The sequence below is a fragment of the Nestor notabilis genome, unplaced genomic scaffold (genome assembly GCF_000696875.1).
Source record: "Nestor notabilis isolate BGI_N333 unplaced genomic scaffold, ASM69687v1 scaffold17221, whole genome shotgun sequence".
In the NCBI taxonomy this organism is placed as follows: Eukaryota; Metazoa; Chordata; class Aves; order Psittaciformes; family Psittacidae; genus Nestor; species Nestor notabilis.
In genome coordinates, this window is record NW_009914391.1 from 11,276 (window position 1) to 11,477 (window position 202).

Here is a 202-nt window from a genome sequence, read left to right on the forward strand (position 1 = left end):
AGGGGGAGCTCACCCCAGTACTCCCAGCATGGGTAGGGGCAGGCAGCAGCCAGGGAGGTAGTGCCTGGAGCCCCCGCCCGTCTGCAGGGGAGGCAGGGAGAGAAGAGCAGGCAGAGCCGGGGCATGCACCCTGTGCTTCCAGGAGCCAGGGCAGCAGCTGCTCCTCCTCCAGGACCCCAGCAGCGGCCCCTCTTACACCACA